General features: G+C 36.6%; 1 protein-coding gene across 7 annotated transcripts in view; it reads left to right on the forward strand.

Moving 5' to 3' along the window:
* The window catches only part of tnika (TRAF2 and NCK interacting kinase a), an 86,625-nt gene that overhangs the window by 15,837 nt on the left and 55,815 nt on the right, over window positions 1–14,973 (forward strand). The gene's annotated exons all lie outside the window — the stretch shown is intronic.

Consider the following 14,973-nt stretch of genomic DNA (forward strand, 5'->3'; position numbering starts at 1 on the left):
TGTAGGGTGACTCCTGCTGTAAACGTCACTGGGAGACATTGGTCCTGGTTCCACACTGCTGACGTCATGCTAAATTACGATCTTTTGTTGTATAATTGGATCCGTTTATCCAAACAGAAACCAGTGTATGCCCTTTTGTCTCATGTTTCAGCTAGAGAGATTTCACCATTTTCAATTATAATTTGCATCCCAAAACATAAAGATAAGTAGCAATAAACTGCTATTTCCCAAAGTAAACAGGGTTTTAAAAAATTCATGGAATTATTAATGACAGGTAAAGTCAACAATTAAGAAAAAATAGAGTAAGGTTAAAAAAAAAAAAGTTGAGTATATCTAACAGCAGTATTACGTTTTCAAGTGGACATTCAGAACTTGAAAAATACAAACATAATCCGACATGGTTTAGAACTTTTATAGAACTAGTTTTTATAGATTAATTTTAACTGAAAGCTAGCATTTTCAATGTTTTTAATATTTTAGTTTAAAAATCTTATTACTCAACCAGCACTCTGTAATATTATGTTTTCTACAATTTATTGAATAAATCCAATTTCAATGTGACTAGATGTGACTTCTTAAGGTGTTTTGTTGTAGGCTTATAGTGAATGTGAAAATTTAAATTATTTACAATGATTTGTTTGAAAATTTCATGACCTTGACCGTCTTTAGGAATACTAATCGAATGCTTTCAGAGTTTGACTGTGAATCAGGCCTGTATTTGGCAGCTAACTTGACAATTTTTTTTTTTTTTTTTCTAGTATGCTTTGTGTACAGCAGCCTAGTTAAAATTAATTCAAAATCTGTTGACAGGCTGTTAGTAGGTAGCATTGGAAGTCACCCTTAGGTCACTTGATCTCACCATGCTCTATTAACATCTGTGTACGGTTTGTCAGCCAGCGAGTATGAGTCTTCCATACTTGTTTTTACTATGGTACAGGTTTAAGTCAGATCAGCATCGTCTCATCTTGCACTCACCCTCATAATGCACAAGCATTCATATGGTTTTGTAAGACTTGCAGTGATATTTTTACTTGACGGACAGCACTGTAAAACCAGCACTGTTTTTGTATGATTCATTGATGAATCATGGATGAAGCAAACATTCACATGCTGCATTTTGAAATACGTCGTCTAAAATTCTGTCTGTTTGCATGATTTTGAACTTTCCACACTTTGCTGGTTATAATGATGCTCCACATTTACATTTGTACCCAGTCATGTCCATACTTGTCTTGTCCCTCTCTTGAAACAAAAGAGAGTCCCCTTGCCAAACCCTCAACCGGATGGTCCACTAGAGACTTTTCAGCTACCCAAAGAATGGCATTTGTGCCAAGAGATGCTTGAAGAAAAACCAAGTAGGTGTTTTCCCGTCATGTTTTTGACCAGGACTGCGCACATAAAGGAAAATGTGTTCTGCAGTGCTGTAATAACGGTTGCAAATACTTGTATGATTAAACATGCAACACAGGTACAAGAATTGCCACCAGCTCCCCTTCCTTCATTTTGTTTCCTTGTACTCTACCAGTTAAAATTTTGAAAACATTTGACTGAATTTGAGAGACCAATATTATACACTTTAATGAGGTTTACATGTCCTTCGGTGTTGACTTGATATACTCCGTCTAAAGTTATTTAAACAACATTTTGTTCATTGTTTTATAAGTGTTAGGCCTGCAGCTTTTATGAGTTCATATCAGTTGATTTGTACTTGGGAACAATTGTTGTTCCAAAAACATTATGGATCAGCTACCCAGTTACGTTTCTCATGACGTAATATTTTGATCTGAAGGATTGTGCTTAAATGCTTATTTTACAAATTGGACAAATATGAAAATAAATTCATTTATAGGTACAATTTTTAGATATCTGATTGTTTATATGTGCTTGAAATAAAAACTTTTTTCATAATTTTATGAAACAGAAAATGAATATAATAGACAGAGTTGGGTAGAATACTTGTAGATTGTAGACTGTTACAGATTACAAAAATTATAAATAGTAGTATCTTAGGTAATGTAATCGGACTACTTTTTGATTACTTTTTATCTAAGTCATTTCTCACTTTTTTATTAGGATATTCTCATACCATATTGCTAAAATACCTAGAGTTAGAAAAATAGTCAATTTGTTGTAATTAATAACGTGAAGTATATTAAAACTGCAGTAGGTAACTTTTGTAAATATATATTTTTTTACATAACTGTTAAACCTGTCATTATGTCCTGACAGTAGAATATGAGACAGATAATCTGTGAAAAAAATCAAGCTTCTCTGGCTCCTCCAAGTGGTTCTATTGCCATTTGCAGTTACTGACCGCTCCCGTTAAGCAGTGTTAATTTCGTTGACTAAATATTTTCGTCATTATTTTCGTCACGAATATATTTTTGCGGACGAAAACGAAACGAAAACTAAAATAGAAGGCACTGATGGAGACTAAAACTATGACTAAATTGATTGACATTATCGTCAACGAATAAAGGACGAGACGAAAATAGACTGTGACGAAAATCAAATCAGCAGACGGGAGAGATGCGAGGAATGAGCAAAAGAACCGGCAAAACGGAACAGGCCAGACTGCATGAGAGAAGAGAACCAATCAGAGCCTGACTTATTGAGACGTGAAGCGAAGGTTTTCAGTTTTTAAATGAGCTCCCGGGAAGACGGCATTCGAAGAGGTGATGTCTAAAAGAGCGACAAAATGTCCACAGCTCACTTCACGTTTGACGACGAACAAAACAAAACAAAGCGTAAAGCACGCGGAGCGCTCATTCGTGGCAAGAACACAACCAATTTGAAAAGACATTTACAGACGAGCCACCCGGACATTTTCTCAAATGTAATTTCACAACGATGTTCTTTTGTTTATTGAGCTAAGCAAAATTGGAATAGTGCAGTGTGTAGATGTTGAAGCATTAAATATTACGAACTGAAAAGTACTGTAAAATAGCCCCCTTCTTCAAGTTAGATGAGAGCACAATACTAATACGTAATATCATGATAAATACATTTGATTAATACTAATGTTTAGTATATTTTATAATGTTCTACTTGTTGACAATATCACAAATATTTCTATATTAGTCATGTGAAACATGAATGTTCACATCCTATCATTATACATACAAATCTAGCAATATTGTAGTATTTAAAACATACAATATTGCTAGACAAATTAATACCTTATAAAATCTTGTTACTTTTTTTATCCACCTAGCTGCCAACTTATTAAATATTTACTTTAAATGTATGCACTTATTGTTCAGCTCAGCTGTAAGCTTTAAGGTCCTGGACCTAACGTTATTTTTCTTTTATTGATGGTCAATTGGCAGCTAGTTATTGTTTACATTATCATGACAGTGTTTGTTGCTGCATAGAAGCTTTTGAATCGAAATAAAGACACAGTTGTGTTGAAATAAAGTTGAATTTGTGTTTTATATATTTTGGTTAAGTTTGTTTCCTATACCAGCTGTAAAAAAATGTCTAGTAAATCTGTTATTGATTTTAGTCTTATTTTAGTCGACTAAAATACCAAGCAATTTTAGTCGACTAAAATACCAAGCAATTTTAGTCGACTAAAATACCAAGCAATTTTAGTCGACTAAAATACCAAGCAATTTTAGTCGACTAAAATACCAAGCAATTTTAGTCGACTAAAATAAGACTAAAATTAAAACAAATCAGATGACTAAAACTTGACTAAAACTAAAAAGAATTATAGTCAAAAGACTAAGACTAAAACTAAATTAAAATTTCGTGTCAAAATTAACACTGCCGTTAAGGAACAACCAATCAGAGCTGCGGTCCGTAACTTTGTTTGTGTTCAAAATGTAGAAAAATTTATATAATAAACGAGTACACCATGAATCCATTTTCCAAACCGTGTTTTTAGCTTGTCCTGAATCACTAGGGTGCACCTATAATAAGTTTTTATATTCAGACTATTTTAGATTGCTTCGGGGATACCGCGGCGGAGTAACCCAGTACCGTTGTGATTCTTCATAGACATAAACAGAGAGAAGTAGTTCCGGCTACGATGTTCTTCCGCAAGACGCAAGCAGTTCTGTCAAAAGTTCCCTACTGCAGCTTTAAATATGACATTATAATTACATGTGTAATATTGTACACTTCAAATAAAAAAACTTAAATGATTTGCAAACAAAGGGGTTTGTAAATGAACTGTGGACTTTATGAGATTAATGAAAATCTAATTCATTAAATCATAAAAATGGAAAATTAAAATGTCATTTTACAATATCAATCAAAATAAAACGTTAAAAGAATATCTAAATTGTTTACCTACATGTCATGTGACCATTAACCAACAGAGAACCATAAACATGCAAATGTGATAATTAAAATATTTATCTTCATCTCCGGGTACTTCAAGTAAATATTCAAAAAAGATTTTCCGATGACAAAGAAGTTTGGGAATGTCTGCATCACATGTAAATAAGAAATAATGTAATTTTTTTTTTAATTGTGTGTGAATGTCCTTAAAACTGGAATACTTTCTGAATGTGTATATATAAGCAGTATTTTAGAAATGAACATTTAAACGATGAAAAAGAGGAATTACTAAGAATCAAATTAAAAATAATTTATTGCTATTGTGTGAATATGTAATCATTAAAAATAACTAGTCTGATTTAAGTATTTTCAATGTAATATAATCTAATTGCAAATACTTCATTTTTGGAATCGGATTATGTAATACAGATTACATTTAATCCATTACTACCCAGCTCTGATAATAAAGTACGAATATATATGAGCTTGTGACTGGTAGTGAATGTAAAAAGATTTGATTAAAAGGCCTGACCTAAAATTTGTCTTAAAGCGCTTCTAGGAAGATTTGCTTTTCCCCTCTTTCTCTTTGTCTACAAAGATGTTTCACTGTTAGACCACACCGGCTCATTGTATTTTTATCATCATGGGGACACGATTTGCAGTTCGAGTTATTAGCTCTGGCCTACAACCATCAATCTTGCACTTCAAAAAAACAGATTTAATCTCGTTCTCATTCTGTCCTCCTCTTTGTAAGTTAATTCCCTTTATTCCGCAACTCTCAGAAGCAGAACATCTGTCGTTCTTAAACCTATTCCTCTCTTTCTTTCTCTGACTTTATTCTCATTTGGTTAAACATTCTACTACTTTTAAATATACCGATGCAGAATCGCTAAAAGTTCCAAAGATAGAAAAGATTGTTAAATCTGAATAATTTAAAGCCATTCCTCAGAGCCCGTTGAATATTTCATGGGGCTTTTCAGTGCCGAGGTTCTGCTCTATAACACACATATTTGCTTGTGTATGTTGCCTGTTGCTAAAATTCAGCTAGTGGGAATGATGAGCTCATGTGGAGATGCCTTGTTAATTACAATTCTTACTCTACATAATTCATGCCACGATAACAGGGAGAGGCGGTGGCCAATGTCGAAAACATGGAGGAACTGTAGAAGAGGTGGAGGAAGAATGTTGGTTTTGCTGCTTGCATTCGTTTGTGTCTAACTAGAATTTGTTGGAGGCAGCTCTCTGGGGGGCCCAAGGCAAAATGAGGCATCCGTGGTGTTCGAGGCAGGCCTGTGATGAGGGGTGATTAAGCTGCCGATTGCCCCACTGCTACAGTAATTAAAGCAGTTCGCTATCTCTGTTGTGCTCTGCTATTTGCCCATTCATGGAAATGCATGACTGGAAGCGGAAGAAGTAGTTTTAAACAGCCTGAGCTCCTCCACCCCTCACCAACAGGTCCCTAAATGACAGATGGCGTGCATCCTGGCATTTGCCCGCAATGCTCCAAGCGCTCGGGCATGAGGCCGTGCTTCTCACTGGCTTGTGAGTTCCCTTCTCCGACTATTATGGAAAATATTTCCTAGTCTTGAATGAAAAAAAAAAAAACGTATTTCCTTATTGGTGCCTATAACTCATGAGTGCTATTTTAATTGACAGTAATGGCAAACTAATGCATTGTTATCCAGGAATTAGGCAGTGGCCTTATGGAATAAAGAATGCATGTATTCATCTTCCTTATGGCAGAATGTACCACCTGCTCCCCCAGCATGCTTCATTATTATTTAAAAAGCAAGATCTCATACCAACCGAAAGATTAGGGGCAGATTTAAAATGAATATGTAATCATTTTATCCATCATGATCGGCCACCTTCAGCTGCTGATTTGTAAATGTGGATTGAAAAAACTTAGGTGTAAATAATATTTATCTTTATACATTTAAAAGTACAGTTCAAAAAGTAGCCTTTTAGTGAAAAAAATACAGTTAGTATTTTGAGAATGCCAGTTTTATTTAGTTGCTCCTCAATACTGCTGTAAATGCATTGTAACAGAATTCCTACCGTTTATTGCATGGCACATTTACTTTTCAAACCAAAGCTGAGTAGGCTAATTAAATATTTAGGATATTGTTTGGTGTGTGTGTGTGTGTGTGTGTGTGTGTGTGTGTGTGCGTGCGTGTGTGTGTGTGTGTGTGAAAAGCTAGAGAACGCTTCCAAGGACAAGGCTAGATTTGCCCAGTCAGAGGAGAGGAAGCATTTGCCTTTTTGGTGACTGCAATGAGTGTTCATCACGTGGGTTTGTTTTGTTTTAAAATGTCACATGAGGTTTGTAGTTGCTCAAGTAGTTGGTATTGCACCAGTCCAGCACAGTTCTTCTCCTGCATGTTAAAGCAGTTTATGAAGAGATGTGTCTGACAGTGATTCTTCTTGTTTGTCTCAGAAGTTTTTTTATTTATTTATTTTGAACGAATGCTTTAGCTACTATAGCTTTTTTCCCGGTCAATACATTTTACACATTTACCACTTCTCTTTATCTCATGTAGCAGACTAGTTAATTTACAAAGCAAAGCCACAGGCCAGACCAGACTAGAAACAGCTGACTGTTACCACTTCCACCTTGAGTTTCTCAGTGAGTGTCTCCGCTCTCTTTATTTTCACTTTATGATACAGTGGATCGCTTTATGTGATGACTTAGCTTTTTCCTTTTAAAGACATTTCTGAAATACTCATGAACTATGACGAAAAGCCGTTTGCTGATTTAGATTTAGGTTTTGGCTGACAGATCGAAGGAAGAACCTTGATACTTCATGTGATTTACTAAACAGTAGATGCTTTGCACCCATGACCGTGCACTTAAAAGCCCTGTGTGCATCACAAAGACATGGGGACTTCCTGTCTCTTCAGTTCAGTGCTGTATCTTAACTGGAGATCTGTGTTCTTATTAAAAGTTGCTGGATTGTGACTGGAATCTGTGCTTCAGTGAAGAGTGAAGACAGGCGTCTGGACTGTCCCTCTCCCAGCCGCAGGCTTTCAACATGAAAGACACAGACGTGTCTGTGGGACTTGGTTTTTCCAGTTGTGATGAATTCATTATTGTCAAATGCTCATGAACCAGACGTCTCTCGTTTGCAGAAACTGCAAATCATATGCTGCTGACTGATCATTAAACAGAAAACCCAGCAAATTTACATGTCAGCGGAAAAATTCACCCACGTCAATACCGTTCTCCCTCATTGCAGAAGTGCTTAAAATGTCTTTATATAGAACAATATTATTGACACTTTCAGTGTCTTTTTGTCAAAGCCAATTGCAACCATAAACAAAACAATTTTTTGTCACCTTTTGCACTATTTTTCTATTAACACTGGGTAGCCCAGCCTCTAAACACATTAACTGGTTCATAGTCCTGTTTCACAATATTGAATAGAAAATTCTGTGTTTTTACTTGCCACTGATTATACAGTAGTTTCTTACGATTGTAGTATTCACATTGTATGCTTATTATTTCAGTTATGCTGAAAACAAGCTAAGCATTATGATGTGAGCCGATTCGTGACCAGGGAAGAACACTTTAACGTTATCGGCCATCAGAACTTCTGCATTCGATCTGCATAGAAGGGTTCAAGACTTCAAAGTGAAGTTTCCTTTTTTTTTTTTTTTTTTTTTGAGGCCAGATGGGAGGTGTGCGATACTGGATCGCAGGAAACCTCACGCTGCTTTCTCTATAGCAGAGCGGAGTACCAACCTTCTTCCTGGCATCACTGTCTCTCCACACATCTTTAATAAATTGCAATTTTAAGCATCAGACCATGCGCTCTTCATCATAACGCTAATCCAGGTCAAATGGATTTACATTAAAAATGCATCAGGACTGACTCTCGCCTTCGTTACACTCATTACGATTATGAATTATCAGCCCTTCGTCCTTGTAGGTCAAACATCCAGAATGCTGTTGTGAACATCATTCCTTCAGTCAGAGTATAAAGGGTCGTTTTGTACTGATCTTGATTAGATTAGATTTCTTCTCTCTAGATTCTACACTCAAGCATAATGAAAACCACAAATCTGATCCCGGTTCTGTGTGAAAGACAGTAGGCGCTTCTTTTCTGGCCAAGGTCGGGTCAGGCTGGCGACTGTAAGTCACGGCTCGGCTGAATTGGATAATGAGTTAAACGCAGGCAGGCTGCTGTAGCACTGTATGCAGGGCTTTGTAAAGTGTGATTAATGACATCTCATGACTGAGATGTACAGTAAATCCGAGCTTTTTAATGGGCATTGTGTGTTGAGGAACTTGTAAGAGCCTGCAGCCACTGTTGTGGAGTCAGAGCTTTCTGTTGCACATCAGAACACACCGTTATGAATCGCAGCATTCATGGCTGGTCACGAGGATCTGGGAGTGTGGGAATGGTGTGAGGACACTGTTAGTGTTTTGAATATGAATGCGTGTTAGCTGCTCTGTGTGTGTATTTTAAATAGATTAAAAGGAAGCTATGGGAATGAAATCAAGGCATGTTGCAGGCTGGACTCGAACCAGCAACTTCTCACACTTACAGCAAGACATAGTCTCTTTAGTGTTTCTCACAGTCATGGCAAACTGAGAATTGATCAACTTAAATTAAATAAAAATAAATAATACATTTAAATTGTTTGTTTTTTTTGTATATGGTGTATATACAATATATCAATAATTTACGGTATATGTAACATATTTTCCAGACTATAAGTCGCACTTTTTTTCATAGTTTGGCTGGTCCTGCAACTTATAGTCAGGTGTGACTTATACTTCTCGCGGCTGTAGACGGTAATGTTTTCTCTTGGTTACTGGTTCAAAATAAATGCGACTTATAGTCCGGTGCGACTTATAGTCCAAAAAAATACGGTGTGTGTGGGTGTGTGTGTGTGTGTATTTGTATGTGTGTGTGTGTGTGTGTGTACATAAAGGCTAAATTATTATTTATTTGCTTATTATCTGATCATGAAATATTTCAACCGTAGATTCAATTCAATTCAATTCAATTCAAGTTTATTTGTATAGCGCTTTTTACAAAATAAATCGTTACAAAGCAACTTTACAGAAAATTATGTTTCTACAATATTTAGTAGTAGCTAGTAGTTTGTGCACATTTGACAGGATTTTAGAAAAAATAATAATAATAATAATACAAGACGTAGTCAGCTAGACGATGAACTATCAATATTATTAAGTTATTATATGATTCAGTCACACATTTAGCAATAATTGTTAGTTCTGTTTGTTGATTCAAGGTTAGCATCATCTGGGGTCCTCTGAGGGTCAGCATCATCTCTTCTCAGGTGTTCTGGATCCAGACTGGAGCTTGTGTAAATCCTAGTTACCACGGGATGTAAATCCCGTGGCGAAACATAGAAACAAAATACAGACATCATTAGCATAGCTGCTGATCCAACAAAGTAAAATTAGTTTAACCCAAGCTAATGAATAGAAATGCAACTTTGAACAGATGCACATCTAGTTATGCTTAAGTTCCAATATTTAACTGGTTAGAAATTTGTGAGTGCAATATTGATAAAATGAGTTCAGAATTCTTATCAGATCTCGAAAACGATTAGAAAGGTCATGGAAATGTCATGCAAATTCTTAGGTCAAAGGTGTGGGAACCCTGTAATCTGTGAATTAGTAGCATAGAATGTGAATGCGCTATCGGTGTTGCAGGCTTGATGTAGATGCGTGTATGATTGGAGATGGCAGGTGTGTGTGGTGCACTAACCCACCTGGCACTGAAGGCCACATCAGATTTGATGCCCATTAACTCAGTTATGTCCTGCCTCCCCCGAGGTCTTTTTAACGGTCTTGCCATTCCAGCTCCCTTATCATCAACCAAGGTTCAATTAGCAGAGCTTGATGTCAATAACCTTCATGCCCCCTCCCCTTCCCCCATCATCTTCTATGCATTTGCCATCAATATTCATGGTCTTTAAAAAGCTATTTAGGTCTGGCTCCTCCAAGCCGTCAGCTAACCACCAAGCCTGCAGATGTGACCCCCTGATCGACTGATGACACTTGCTTTTTACCCCAGTCTCAGTTAATCTTCATCTTTGTCTGGCTGTTAACATCATAACAGCACAGTCTGTTCCACAGTGTTTTCTGTTGAATTGTGTCGCAGGGAGTGGATCCTGAACATTTACTAAAATGATTTTAACTATCTGGCACCATATTTGATTTGAGAGCCGCTGTGGAGCTTAATCAGATAGTTCCATCAAAAATGAAAATGGCCATCATTTACTCAGCTGCATATCGTTCCAAACCTGTATGACTTTCTTTCTTATGTGAAACAACGACATTAGGGTGAAGAAATGAGAATTCTCAATTTTGTTTGACTTATCTTTTTACATTTAAGTCTGTTCCACACATATAGCCTTTATGAGATTTGTGACAATTCAAAAGTAACAGCATAAGAAGCCATTCACACAGAATTCATTTTGGTAGCACTTTAGTATAGGGACCAATTCTCACTATTCACATCAATCTCTATTAACATGTTATTAGTTCTTAAAGCACACATTCTGCATGACCTTATTCTACAACCTAATGCCTCAACTTAACAACTAACTTACTAACTATCAATAAGCAGGAAAATAGCTGTTTATTTAGGCAAAAGTCATAGTTAATGGTTTGTTAGTAGCGAGAATTGGACCTTAAAATTAAGTGTGACCTGCATTTTGTTTTTCTTTTGAAAAATTTGATGCTGGCAGTAGAAAGGAAAACACAAGGCCTTAAAGCTGCATTTTTATAATGCAGTGTCATGTGCGAGATACTGCAAAAGACACAAGCGCAACATCCGTTTAGTGCACATTTACATTTAAAAGAACAATGGAAAATAGCATTATGGAATGCAAAAAAAAAGTGCTCTGTGAACAGCTCCTAAGAGTTTGGAAAAAGATAAGGGTGAGTCAACAATTAACTCAACTATTCCTAAATGAATAAGCTCTGAGCCTTTTTTTTTGTGGTGGGGGGGAGGGTCCGACTACAGTGTTGGGGTGTGTTCATTTTTGCATGCAGCTAGCAAACATGGTGCAAAAGCAAGATGTGTTCTCTGTTTATTGTTTTCGTATTCTTTCACAGTATTCAATCTTTTTATTTCAACGCATTCAATTCGGACTTGAAGCTCACAAATTGAATCCTTCAATAGCGGGAGAGGAAACACTGCTTCTCTTCTTCCTATCCCTTCCCTCCTCCCCCTCTCCTTCAGTCTTCCTCTCTTTCCTAGGGTAGAGTGTCTCTGCTATGTAAATGTATTCCATCATTCCGGTGACCTCCCAGGACTGCCAGAGCATGTCATTGCTTTTCGCAGCCTGCCTCTCGCTCTCTCCCTCATCTGTCCGAGCAGGCCACCTCTCCTCTCACCTGCAGACATCATGTTGGTTGTTTGACAGGCTTCCTGGCAGGGTATTGCACAGCGTCCTCAGCTGCAGCCTGTCTTCCTCAGAGGCCTCTGACATGAGGTCCAGACACATGAGCGCATAACTAAACAGTCACGCAGAGAAACAACAAAAGCTTTCCCTCTGCAAGAGGCATTCATTACATGCCAAGAAAGAATCTCCCTGCAATGCCATTTTTGGTAGTGCGGTCATGTCTCATGTCTCTAATGTTTGGAATAATGGAGAATTCCTTGACTATGCTGAAGCGGTCACTTCAGGAATTTCCCGTTCACCCGCTGCCTGTCTTTTTAAAGCTGTGTGTTAGTGATGTGAACACCCGCAACGAATTAGCACCCTGATTTCCACAGGATTTTAGGAGCACTCTCTCAAAGTTTCTTGTTTATCACACAGTGCGGCTAAAGATAAATTGTATCGGTCTTTTAACTCATTTCTTCTGTCATGAATTTTTTTTTTATCTAAATCCTTTTTACATATTTTTCCTGTAACATCAGTGCTGAAATGTGTAGGCCTATAAAGTCAGCAGATTATGTCTGGTACTGACTCTGCTGATATAGAGTACTGAAGGCGTTCAGCTCCCAGCAGTCCTTGAGTTTCTCCTGGATTAGCCGGGCTCTATACTGCCCTCTGACCAGAAAAGAGGATTGAATTATTCTGTAAATAGAAGCTAGCTACAATATGGTAGTGTGTGTTTCAGGTTCGCCATGTTGCTCTATGCCATACAAAGACAGTAAAGCCATTAAAGCTGTTTAATGTAGGAGGGGACAATATAAAACAAATATTTCTAGTTGTATTAAAATATATCCGGGATGCATAGATCAGTCTTGTATCACCATATCAGTTACTGGTTTCATTTTTAATTTAACTTCGCTATTAAAAAAAAAAGAAAATTCTAATTTAATTGTTAAATTTTTCATTTTATGTTGCTATTGGCTATTTACAGGTTATCAGCCATAACATGAAAATAATTATTGACTTAAGGTATTTAATTTAAATACATTTTTAAAACATTATTATAATTTATTATTATATTATTATAATAATTGTAAATAATTTTTTTCCTGCATGTATAGTGAGCCAGTCTTTGTCTGGGGAGACCTGAGGCCATCCGTAAAAATATTTTGATATGCAGTAAGTCTTTTTTTTTTTTTTTAAAGGGTCGGTAGGTCGGTTTATATATATATATATTTTTTCAAGTTTCAATGTAAAAAAACAAACAAAAAAAAAAGTAAATTTTGGTGATGGTAATGTAGGTATGAATTTAAACAAATTAGCATATCGTGACGTCATTGACTGGGTCTTCAACCCGTGCCTTCGGGCGCATAAATGCAAACCTCATTTTGATGCAGGCAATATAGACCACAAACAAAGCTAAATCTTTGTCAAAAACATGTTTATTGCATGAATTTCAGGTGAGAAGAAAAAAAAAAAAGAGGTACTGTTTTACTTGTATCCACTGCTAGGTGTCAGTGCAACCTACAAATGAGAGACCGTTTACTTTGCTTATTTGGGTTGTCACTTTGAAAAAAAATCCTGTTTGATTTGAGCGACAAAAGTTAATTGAATCGATTGTAAAATCGATTTTGCATGTCTAAATAAGTTTTATACGGCAAATAAGACCAAATATAGGTAAATCCAAGTACAACAGGCAGGACGAATGTAAAGACCAATATTTCTCATGATTTATTGGCGTGAATTTACGTGCACAATGACAAAAAGGAGTGCAACATTTTCGAAAAACAATAAGCAGAGTGGACTGCCATAACAATGCAAAAAATTTACTGCAGGCTTCAATATGGCTGTGTTTACGATTAGAAATTTCAACAACACAAAAAAAAGTCACATAGGCGATTCTAGGGCTGTAAAAATGTTTTTTAATATCGAATATTCGTCAAATTTAAAATAAAAATCCACATTCGAATGCAAAAACGTTGCATTCGAATTTTAGGTGTGCATTAAGGAAGCCGCCTTATGAGCCCCCGTACTTCACAGTCCGTGTTCCATTCCATCTCGCCGCGCACACAGCCGTGTCTACATAACTTTCAAAGGCGGACGAGCTCGACACGCTGTAGCTGCGGTCTCATCTTTCACCTTGTGTACCCGCACCGTCCGTGCAGTCTCAAAAAATGCCCGCACACGGATGACGAAAAGGACAAAATTGCAGACAGTGTGCGGACGACCGAAGTATACTTGATCTTTATCAGTGGTGCACGAGATGCGATGATAATGTATGTGGCATTGTATTATAAGGTTATGTTAGCCTATCCAGTTGAAGCCACTAAAAAAAAAAGAGAACTATGTGGAGAAGATCTTGTATATCTTGAAACTAAGCTGTTCACACAGAACGCATATTTTGCTCATTTTTTAGAGGGACACCGTTGGACTCGCGTCTCGCACAAGAGACATGTAAAATTAATGTATTTTAATTTAATTTTCTAAGAATATCTAGAGACTTTATGTTGGGTTTCTGTTCCTCATCCCACTGCATCTCATGTTTTTAAATGAAAAAATGTATTCTGTGTGACTGTTTTTCCACCCTTTTTATTTATTTAACAATGCATGCATACATGACTCTGTTTTGTTTATAGTTTTTTAAGCAACTTAATAATAATTGGTTCATAAACATTATTTTAAATATTATGTTGTTTTTTCACAGTCATGTATTCTAATGCTTTGAATAAACGTGCAGTAATATTTTTGTAATATCTTGAGGCCTCAGAAGAGAAGCAAAAAGATTTTCTTCACCCTAACTGAAATTATGCATTTTAAATTCGAATACAATTCGAATTTTGATCATATTTAAGTAAAAGATTCTAGCCCGAATCTGTATGAGACTATCTGAAGACCGGCATAATTCACATTTCTGTTGTAAAAAGAGAAACATTGTGCAACATTGTGCATTGTGTATTATTTGCTGTTATGCGTGTGTGTCTGAAGCTACAGTTGCTGTGTGAAGCGTTTAAAAAAAAAAAAAAAAAACTTGTGTTGGTTGATTCGTGCAATAAATTTTAGAACATAAAGTGACAGTCGACACGGTCATGGATTTAGACTAGATGGGAGAAGGGATGGGAAAAGATCTGGGCTCAGTTTTTCCAGAACTTCGTGCCAAGTTAAAGCGGTGGCGAGCTGTTTTAATGATTTGTTTAGATGTATTATGGTGCCCGAACCCGTATAACTTTGAACAGTGACCGCGAACATTTTGTTTACTGCAGCCACAGCCATCATTACCAAGTGCGAACCGTTGATTCTGACTGAGAGGAGACGAGGCGAACG

Source organism: Carassius auratus, chromosome 27 (assembly GCF_003368295.1).
Source record: "Carassius auratus strain Wakin chromosome 27, ASM336829v1, whole genome shotgun sequence".
NCBI lineage: Eukaryota > Metazoa > Chordata > Actinopteri > Cypriniformes > Cyprinidae > Carassius > Carassius auratus.